Here is a 9,623-nt window from a genome sequence, read left to right on the forward strand (position 1 = left end):
ATGGCCCCTTTTGTAAATTTCAAATTAAAACATGATACTACAATATTTTAACCATGGAATTATCACAATGATCCAATATGGATATCCGAACATGATGTTAATATTATGAAACTTTTACAATAGCACTGTAACATAGGGTTATACGCAAAAGACTCCAAGATCCACAAGTCCAAACTATGTCTTATACATTTGGATTGTGAAGCATGATAAAGGTTGTATACTATAAAACAGAATAATGCATAAGTATGTTGACTTCATTGCTTCCATGACTAGCCATCTCCATGCATTATGCTACTTGAGAATCCCAAAAGATCAAAACGCCACAAAATTGGTCTAAAATCAAAACAAAAGAAAATTCCCTTGCATCAAGCACTCACACATCAACAGTGCCTACAAAGTATATGGCATAACTAAAATCAAAAGAAAAAGATTAGATATTACTTATAGTACATGTACCATATTTCAAGCATGATGCAATAGTGATACATCACCTTCATACTTTAGCTACAAAAATATACTTCTATCAATGTAGCACATTTCCATATGATTTTGAAGAGATCTCAAAAGAACTCTTTGGTTGCAATACTTCAGCTACAAAAAGTATAGTCCACCCTTGCCAAGTTTTAGCTTAAACGTCCATTACCTACAAGAAAGAAGACACTACAATAAATAAAGCTTATTAATAAATTAAAATCACTTACTTTAAGCATGAAAATGATTACTCAGTGCACTTGAGAAAGTCATTAAATAACTTATAATCATTCTCATCTAGTTGGTATTTGTCATTTGATACATTGTATGTTAAATTTACCAATGCGATGAATGATTCTATAGCAATCATATTCACTTCAGTTAAGTCATATGTAAACATACGTTGTCCTTTCACCCTCTAGTACCAACCAAGTTGAACTTCTATCCTTGAGATCGATTTGTCAAATCAAAGTCCTGTTTATAATCCACATATCTATGTCTGACTTTCTTCCTCATCTTTTGGACTTGACCAAGATACCATGTGCCACGAAACTTATCCATTTTATTTAAGTTTGTGGCTTTTCCATCTCTCTTTGGATGCTTGCTACTACCTTGATCTTCCATGTCACACACAAAGTATACTGCACAATCACAACCTATCCCAAAGAAATTTACATTGCTTGATGATTGTGATTTTGATTCGTGAATGAAATAGACACCTTGCCTCACTCTTGTCAATTGATCTTTTGACAATGTTGAATTCCCATTCAATTGGCTAACCAATGTGGACTTGAAGATATACTTTCCATCAACTTCTACTATTGGGTTGATCTTCTGTCTCTTTGCAATAGTGTCTAAGTCATGAACTTCATCCAAGAGCCCATCGATTTCATGTCGAATCTCACTAGGAGAAATGATCTCATCATCCCCATCTGAAATCTCTTGTAATTGTTGATCATCACTGCTTGGTTGTGCAACGTTATCATACTCATCAGCCTCCCCCATCTCAGCATCTAGTTTTGACCATGTCAAATCTGTATCCTCCCAAGGATGTAAACACCAATTCAAGTTATCCGCTTTGCTAGGTTTCAATCCCAATATGTAATACAACATTTGTGCTTGATGCAAGCCCTCTTTCAAGGCATCCACTATTACATCATCTAAAGACACACATTCATGGTTGCCTAAATCTACTTCCACAATTCAATCTTTTTTATTCAAACATTTCCATGTATGCTCTTGTTTTTTATGAGCCCTTGAGAAAACTAGCCCATTTGAACTACATTCATGCATGGAAATCTTATTCAAAGTACCAACACTATGCAGCAAATCTCCAAAGTCAAAGGCTCAGTCTTGTCCCACTATACCTCTAATTTTACTGAAATAAATTTTAGCTACATTTGATCCAGTGAGATGTAATGGACACTTGAGAGTAGGATAAAAGTCACGAAAAACCTTTATGAGAGGCACAACAAAATGGCATGAAAGTTGAATATCTATGTAGGCCTCTCTACTTATGAAATTAAATTCAAGTTGTACATTGCATGTTGATGTATCCACAACCTCCAAAGCTTGAAGAAGAAAATAACCTTAGCTACCATCATCATAGATCCTTCAAGTTTAGATACGGTGATAAGAAAACATCAATGTAATCAGCCACAATATGCAAATATGCCACATTTCCTTGTATACTTCTCTCTTTCTTTTGTAATTGTCTCATACAACATTACACTTGTCTACTTGCATTCCTTTGGATAGCTGCCCAATTTTGATGATCATTTCTTTGTATATCTCCGTCATGTAGCTTGTGTTCATTAATGGAAAATGAGTTATAGACCATTGCAACATGATTGAGTGTAATCCAAACTTTACCAATCACAAGTTGTCAAGCAAGTGGACTAACAAGCTTTTTTCCACAATGTACAAAGTCTTGATTATGTAAACCATACACATGCCCCTCCACAATTCTCCCTTTTAATTTCCATCCACACTAATTTCCATCCACACCAATTAATAAAGAGTTGGTCTCTATGCTCTCCAAGGTAATCTTCAAGCATGAGCTTGCGCCGTCTACTATCTCCATCTGAAGCATGCCTAATTATTGGACCTACTGTATCCTTTAGCTTTGCACTCCATAAACGCTCCACAAGATTCCATTGATTTCCAATAAAAACACTATCAAAGTGATTACATGTGACTTGCACTACCAAAGCTAGTCATGGAAGACTCTCATGAAGAGGGTTTACTATCAAAAGTCTTGCATAATTTCCCACCACATGATTTTGAAATGCACCCACTATCTTATTATAACCCTGTGATCCCTCTCCCACAATAATTGTGTCGTTTGTAAGGCATTGGTGATGTTCTCCTTTACTTCCACAGAATCCATTAAGAGTGTCATCCTTCGCATTCCACCTGCATAAATAAAAGCTCATTTTAACTTTCAATATCTTACAAACTTTATTTACATGAGTTAAAGTAAAAATCGTTGCAAACTACAAGAAATTAGATATATTAAGCTCACTGTATGCAACGTTTGATGGTTGTCTCATCTTCAACAATGATAATCCCCAACCTTATCTACCATGCTTGAATCTCTCTTTATACCAAGAAACTTGACATTTTCTACATGCCAATGTTCTTCTTGTACTGGGTTTAGGATGCAACCTTCATTGTCATCATCTTCATCTTCAATTATGAAATTAAATGGACCATATATAAGCTCATCTTGTGTAATCTCTTGTCCTATTGCACTGTATGTGGAATCATCCATAACTCGGACAAAACCCAAAAGTTTCTTCTCTCTAGACCCATAATCAAAGACCTTCATGTGAGTTTTTGAAACCATGAATGATCAACCCTATAACCAAATACAAAGCAAAAATAATTTAGTAACCTCTCATATGCAAAAAATATACACTAATATTAAAAAAATAAATGGCACTTACCTTAGATAGAGACCTAATTAATGTGTTGGATCCTTGCAAATAACACTACAAGATGTAGGCCTTATACCGACGTTAAAAGCGATGAAAATGTAAATAACAAAATTTGCCCCCGTCGTCGCAAAAAGCGTCGTTATTGGCGACACCATAGAACAGTCGGTATAAGTATTGGTATCAACACCGTTATTGGTGTCGATACGCTGGTACCGACGCCAATAATGACGCTGATACCAACGGTCTACGACGATAATAACAATGCCAATAACTATGCGAGCAGTAAATTTGCAACGCTAATAGCGATAGTAATAGGAAAAAAAAATATTTGTGGCAGGGCATAGTTTCTGCACTGTGTACAATGCTCGTGCAAACAAAAACAAAGTATACTGAAATCATAACACTGATACATGAAATAAATACATGATCGCATAATGAAAGCGATTGGTACAATCATGACAAGATATCACTAATACATAAAAAATGTCTACACAGATCAGACGACCAAAAAAGAAAGGTGTGTGAGCTCCAGGGATCCAAGGGCGAGCTACATATCCTCACCATCCAAAAGCTCGTCATGCCGCAAAGGACCATCGAACAGACTCTGCAAAGAAAGAAACAAGAACACATCAGTCCACCATGCAATAATGCATTCTAATTAAACATGGTAACTATGAACAAGAAAGATGAGTGACTTATAGGGCTACCACATCTATACAATAGGTCGATCAATGCAGTGAGACCGTGCCTCTCTGCATATCGAGTCTCAAGGCCGGTCGGATCGCGATTTGTAATGGAGTGCTGCAAAGAAAACAAAATACTAACTGTTAGAAACATAATTGTCAGTACAAAGGATATTGCAAAAAAATAAACAAGCAAAACAAAAGAAAATCTTACAAAGTCCTCCAAATATGTCCTATGGCCTCCACTTCCAAGATGATGGACCACTCCGGCCTCGAGTCGCACCCTCATCGCCTCGCGCTGCTGACTCCAACGTCGTGGAGAATCTATAGCCTCCTCCCTCAGTCGGCGCTAGTCGTCCACGTCTAACCACTCGGGCTTTGCAGCCCCACTCTTGAGTGCCTTGCGTGCGTCCGATCGTTTGTGTGATATATATGCATGCATGCAATCCATCATCCAGCCCGTAGAAAATCTATCTACTGAGGCTAGAACAGAAAACTTCTCATGCAAGGATGCTACTATGTAGTCCTTACTCTCCTCCGGTATGTTATTCCAATGATCTAAGACGTTGTGCTGAAAAACTTGTTGGTATAGCTCTCTCATGCGAGCCATCACCCTCCTCCCCTCATCATTCATGATGATGACTCCTGACTTATCATCGACTAGATATGCATATCCCCTTGGGGTATGCCTAAGATGGGTCTTCTCCCATCTGTGTCTACGCTCTTGGGCATATCCAGGAGACCCCTGTGCATCCGGTGCACCGATCGGGATAATATTTGTCAGAGTGGCACCCATAGGAGTGCCACCTGCAAGACGACTGAGCAAAAGCCGGAGTAACTGGAGTAGACGTCCCAACAGGTATGACAAATCCCGGAGGTGATGCAACTCCAGCTGAACAACGAGACGAAGACACTGCGTCTGTGCCTCCAGAGCATCCACCTGAGCCTAAGCTACTCTCCCTGGAACTGCCACGAGAGCGGGGAGTCGCACCTGTATCTCGTGCCGACCGCAGGCTCACTACCTCTGTATCTCTGCAGCATCCCCCTGACCCTGAAGCACTCCCTCTCTCTGGCCCAAGTCTGGACCGTCGACCTCGTCTGCTCGAAGCTGAAGCATTCGATCGCACTGATGTAGATCTAGTAGAGCGGCCTGATGATGTCCGAGATAGCTCCTGGCCTGCCATGTCTCTGAATCTCGCGATCTGGTCTAGAGAGATGCGCGTGAAGATATCCTGCAACTCCTCATCTCATCGCTCATCCCTCAACTCATCCTGAAAATGTCACCTGCACAGAAAAAAAATGATGTTAGAATAATCAATTTAAATCATACAAAGCACGGTAATATAAATCCTAAAAAAAAGATCTCACTTAAAATGCATATATTATCTACCCTTATAAGCGATTGGTCAACGAATTGAGTAAGTGGATACTCCAAATATGAAGTATCCTATGGTCCCATGTCAATCTCCTGACACAACTCCGTATACACTGGAAGGTCGATAGACATGTCGCCACAAAAGGATGAGTCCACCTCGTTCTCAAAGAATTCTTGGACTCCTGTATTTTCATCATTGTTAGCCGATGCTAGCTCCAAGCTTTCGGTGGCCTCCACCCCTTGCAATATCGATTCCTCTATTTGCATATTCTCTTCATCTATGCTCGGAACATCGCTTTGATCATATACTCTTGCACTTCGGGAAGCTGAAGGTATAACATACCACCATCGGGTTTGTCGGGGGTTTGGATAGAAGATTACATGTTCACAAACACGTACAAGAGAGTTTAAACTATTGTGACATGTACCATGTCGTAATACAATTAACAAACAAATGAGTCCATGCACTTGTTCACAATGGGCCGGCAACACAAAGGTGTTGTGCAAATCCGTCCCTTTTTTTTCGGAATCTATTTCGAGAAATCCAGATGGACCTCATCAAACTATTGCTCAAGCTCCTTCAAGTACCACTTTGAACCACTGCACATCGAATAGTATCATGGAGAAGCTACAGTAATCCACCGTAACAATACTTTGCAAGTTCCCAAAATACTCCATCTCATCTATAACCGTGTTTGGATCCATTGCTCGTCGTCGGCTCTCTTGCTCGAACCTTGCCATGATACCATAGTCCATTGTGGAGCGCATTTTATCAATACGCTCCACGCGAAAATGCCGTTCGCGCGACCACGCTGCACTATATATTTTGTATTGTACATTGAAACACTCAAATTAGATGTCGCATATAAAATATAGATACGACAAATCCTAAACACCTCATCACCTTTGGACTACATCCCCTCGAGAATTTCCACTCCTCCATTGAGACCTCTGCCCCTTCGCGAGATGCTGTGGTAAAAGCTCCATGCAACCATCACGTTGACATGAACCGCGGCATCTCCTCCATGCCCTCGGGATATCGAATCGGTTGATGATGCGTACTACGTCGGAATTCAAATCGCGGTTCCTCTCGATCTTGCCTAGCGATTTGATACTTGGCGAGCCACGTCTCCATAGAGGCATGGTGCAGCATACAAAAGCGATTCACCTTCTCCTCCATTGTAGCATCCATTCTTTTTTCTACCCCATTTTCAACCACCACATCTCCAGTCAGTCTATTATCGTGCTTCAGCGACCATAGCATTTTGTTGTCTAGATCCACCATTGGTAGCCATTGTGAAATATGCACTAGCGCCTCAGACACCAACCAACCTTTAGCCATGCTACCTTCTGGCCCAACTCGTTGTTGCACAAAGCCTTTCAGGGCTTTCATGAAGCACTCCAAAGCATATGGACAAGTCCAGCAATCTCCACTTCATCTACAAGATACACAAGAAGGTGGATTTGCATCATGAGCATGCTGGTGGGCAGGTATTTCTCAAAGAATGTGGGCGGATAGACTTGACTACTTGCTTCACAATGCGCTCTTCTTTAGTGGACAAAACCCAAGAAGCACGAGGTAGCTGCACGCAACCATCAGCACTCGACTGTGGCCAAAGCGCATCCATCTTACCTACCTCCTTCAAATCCATTCATGCCCCTATAGTATCTCTATTTCCTATGATGTGGTCCCATATCAAGCTGCCCACATTCCATTAGGGCCAAAAACGCTTCAAAAACGGCACTTGTAAGAAAGTGATTAAGTTGCTAATTAGTTGAGGTTTAGAAAGAATAAACCCTCTCATGGTTTTGGTTCACAAGATATAGGAAAATATAGTAGATTATAGAATAGTTACCATTTACTTCTAAGTAGTGTGATCTATAATCATTTGCATTTACTTGTAATCAGGTTGGTGTCAACGTCAGTCACATCTGGACATCAAGTTGAGAATGGTTTCAATATCTGGTCTTTCAGTGGCAAATTGCTTTATCGACTTCCTATGGATAGGTTTTTCCAGGTCAGGAGAATGGGTTGAATTTAACCAGCTAACTTATGCCTTGGAGTAGTACATTATGTGTTACCATTTAGTGGAAGATGGTATTTGGATTTAACAAATATGTGCAGTGCGAATTGGAGGTGACCTGAATTGCTATGAAGTTTTAAGTGTTGCCAGGGCAGTATGGGTTGAATTTGTACCCGCTGACTTATGCTTGGAGTAGTGGATTACGTGTTTTCATCTAACAGAAGCTAGTGTTTAGAATTAAAAGATATATGCAGTGCAAATTGGAGTTGAGAGGAATTGTTATGGAGTTTTAAGTGTTTGGAAGCTACTGTTTGTGGAAGTAATAGTTATATGTAGTGAAAATTGGAGCTGACATGAATCGCTATTGAGTTTTAAGTGTGGCCTGTTCTTGCATGCAGTGCTTATGGCGTCATCGCCCTCCGTCACTACTTAGTGCCGAGAAAGAGGAAGAGATAGCTAAGAAACTGAAAAAGTACAGCAAAAAGTATCAAATTGATGATGTCGATCCCTCACTTGCGATAAGTGCAGTAGACCTTGAGCATAGAAGGAAGATAGAAGATGAATGGAAGGCTTGGGTGGATGAATGGAAGCATCTTCACAAGGAAGAAAGACATTTGCGGATGGAGCTACATGATGGTGAGGCTAATGATGAGGAAGATATCATGATATCTTGAACATTGATGAAGAAATAGTGCCCTTTGCTTTTGAACAACTAGACTGATCGGCGTAGATTTCATCGACAAATGCTCTTCTTTGTTGATAAATTTCCTCCAAAATGAGGTCTCTTACTACATCAGTCAAGTTGAATGTTTGAAAGGGGGGTAGAATTTGTATTGTTTGTTTTTTGATCCTTTACCCAACATACTGATCCTCCACAAAGTCCATGGTTCTTGTCCAGGGTATGTTAAAATCTTACTTGTCAAAACAAAATTCATCATGCATTTGGTGCCTAGTGTTTCAGTATTGGTATTAGCAAAATCATAATTCAAGTTAAAGCAATAGCTTGCTACCTCCTCGCCTTGATTCACCTATCCGAGCAAATCTAACTACACATTGCATAAGCATAATATGTAATATTAGAGGAGTAAGGAAGAAAGAATTGGAGATCTAATGAATGGGGATTCTGTATTGTCATTACGATGTTAGTTGTCTAACAAGGACTGACTTAATTTTCAGTATCAGTAGCCTACAATTGGGTGGCCGAGGTAACTTGAGTACTATTACTACTCTTGATATTTATAGTCACTGCCAAAAGTAGCACAAATTTACTTATTACTAGATAATTACACACTTCCCCATCGATGTAGAGATGCATCCTTTCTATTTTGCTATTTAGGCCTTGCTTTTTCCAAGAATCACTTGAAACCTTCCACTCAATACTACCTATTTCAAGTGAGCATACTATTTAGCTAACTTGTATAGATTTCCTTTTGTTTTTCATTCACAAGGATGATATTAGTCTTCCCCAAAATGCAGCTTGAGCACTCCAGTCTTGGCTATGCCAACCATTGACCTATAAAGTTCGAAGTAGTAGTCCGGTAATCAAAGTAGATAGTCTATACTATACTCATATCTCTGTAGACTTCTTTACTTATTAATGCTAGCGTTTTTGTAGCAAACATGTTGAATTGAAAGGGATCAATTAGGAAGGGAGAACCATTTGATTACCTAGCAAAGTAAATTTATTTATGTTTCAAAGATGGATTTGTGACAATAGAAAATAAGAATGGGGCTAAGTGTTATTCTTGCCATATTGATACCTTAAAAGGAGATGGTTTTTGCACATATCCATTTGGACAAATGCATGTTGAGGCATAGAGAATAGATCTATAACCATCTTGCAAAAAATAGTGAGCTCTTTGGATCATGTATCCCAATAGGATTAGAAAAACTCCATAGGCACATTGTTTATGGCAAGAGCTTTTTTTAATGACTTTCTTTGATTGTTTTCAAATAAGGGCATCTAAAAAACTATTACCCTTTCAATTAGACTATTGGTAATAGTCATTCCTTGGAGAAACATGAAACTTTTAAAATACTAAATTTAAGTGCAAAGGCATATTCGTGGTAGGCCTAATTGGGTAGGATTTTAGTGAAATCACTTGATTGATAAAGGTTGTGGGTTTTTCCT

The 9,623-nt window shown here is 39.3% G+C and overlaps 1 pseudogene; it reads left to right on the plus strand.

The window, feature by feature from the left end:
* Positions 1-4,973: 4,973 nt before the first annotated feature.
* Positions 4,974-8,166, plus strand: LOC148031963 (eukaryotic translation initiation factor 3 subunit B pseudogene; annotated as a pseudogene).
* Positions 8,167-9,623: the final 1,457 nt, after the last annotated feature.

The sequence above is a fragment of the Lygodium microphyllum genome, chromosome 8 (genome assembly GCF_053477565.2).
Source record: "Lygodium microphyllum isolate KBCC chromosome 8, Lygodium_microphyllum_v1.1.10, whole genome shotgun sequence".
Lineage (NCBI taxonomy): Eukaryota > Viridiplantae > Streptophyta > Polypodiopsida > Schizaeales > Lygodiaceae > Lygodium > Lygodium microphyllum.